This window comes from Bison bison, unplaced genomic scaffold (assembly GCF_000754665.1).
Source record: "Bison bison bison isolate TAMUID 2011002044 unplaced genomic scaffold, Bison_UMD1.0 scf7180017863251, whole genome shotgun sequence".
Classification (NCBI taxonomy): domain Eukaryota; kingdom Metazoa; phylum Chordata; class Mammalia; order Artiodactyla; family Bovidae; genus Bison; species Bison bison.
Genome location: NW_011493823.1, coordinates 8,512 through 10,169, shown reverse-complemented (window position 1 = coordinate 10,169; position 1,658 = coordinate 8,512).

Sequence of the window (1,658 nt, the reverse complement as noted above, 5' to 3'; positions counted from 1 at the left end):
GAGTCAATGATGCCATCAAACCATCTCATTCTCTGTTGCCCCCTCCTCCTCCTGCCCTCAATCCTTCCCAGGATCAGAGTCGTTTCCAATGAATTAGCTCTTTGCATCAGGTGGCCAAAGTATTGGAGCTTCAGTTTCAGCATCAGTTTTCTCAATGAATATTCAGAGTTGATTTCCTTTAGTATTGACTGGTCTGATCACTTTGTTGTCTAAGGGACTCTCAAGAGTCTTCTCCAGCAACACAGTTCAAAAGCATCAATTCTTTGGCCCTCAGCCTTCTTTATGGTCCAACTATCATATCTGTACATGTTGAGTTGTAACCAAAGGACCTTCTACATGTTCTGGGTGCTACATTCAATCAACTCTGCCTTTCTCTGCCTCTTTCTCTTAGAATACACTCATTCACTTATAAGTTTGAGGCAAAAAGAAAAATCTAACAAGCATACCACTGTCACAATGACTGAGCTCCTGTTAACTCTGCTTGTACAACACAATGTAGAACTCCAGGCTGCCCAGTTCCAAATGTCTCCTCTAAATACCACCTCCATCTTTCAGATTTTGTCAACTGATCCTTTCTCCTTTCTTCCTCTGAAACAGTTTTACATTTAAGTTTTACAAGTCACAGCCCCAAATCTCACTATCTTTAGGAAGTTTTTTTTTAGGTAGAGATTTCAAAGTGCTCCCTTAAAGAATCAAGAAATCCATGCATGGAAGCAGAAAAAATGTTGAAATAGCCTTAAGAGGGTACAGCTAACTGCAACAACTGGTGATTCAGACATGAGTGTCCATGGGGAACCTGAAGAAAGATGCATGATTTATTTTTTTTCCTCAAGAGATTTGGAATTATTATTTCTAGAAGTAGGATGAAATTTCTAATAAAGAAGTAAGATTAATTTGTCTCTTTTTTCCACTCTCTGACCTTTATTTTCTCTGGAATATTTGTTCCTATGCGTTCTTCAATGCATATGTTATTCAAGAAATATTGAAAAACCCACTCAGCCTTAAATATAAAGAAGCATTAATTTCTGCTCTTGTTCTCTTTGAGAGTTTGCCATTAGAACTTGCCAATAAGAGCACTAGAGCTGAGAACCTGGAGCTAATGGTTACTGGTTCCAGCCAGGGGTAGAAAGAAGCAGGGAAAGTAGAATGTCCAAGTCTAAAGTGGATATGAAGCCACCCAAACTTTTCCCCAAGCTGTAGGAGAGGCCACAGATAACACTATGGGAGCCCTGTTTGATGAAGTGTTAAGGTTGTTAACATTCATGTAACTCCACAGAACCCAGACAGACCTGTAAGATGTGTCTCTGAAATGTAGTTACAGACATTATTGCCGATATCCAGTGGCAGATACCTCTTTGATCTTTGGGCATCGTTTTCTTGTTTTGGCAGCTGTAGTTTTAGATATTATTTAGATTGAACTGCCATCTGAGGAGCTACTTTCTGATACCCCCCTGACTCTCAATTGTGATTTCTGTTTTCGCCATCTTAAGTTATATAGAATAAATTTAATTCCTATCCCATTATTCCAGTACTTTTGCATGAATACTTTGTGCCCAGTGTCCATACTCCCAATTTTCATAAGTGTGGGCCAGATGATGCACTTTCAAGCTCCCCACCACCCGTTAGTGTCCCATGGACAAACTTCACCTCCTCTGCAT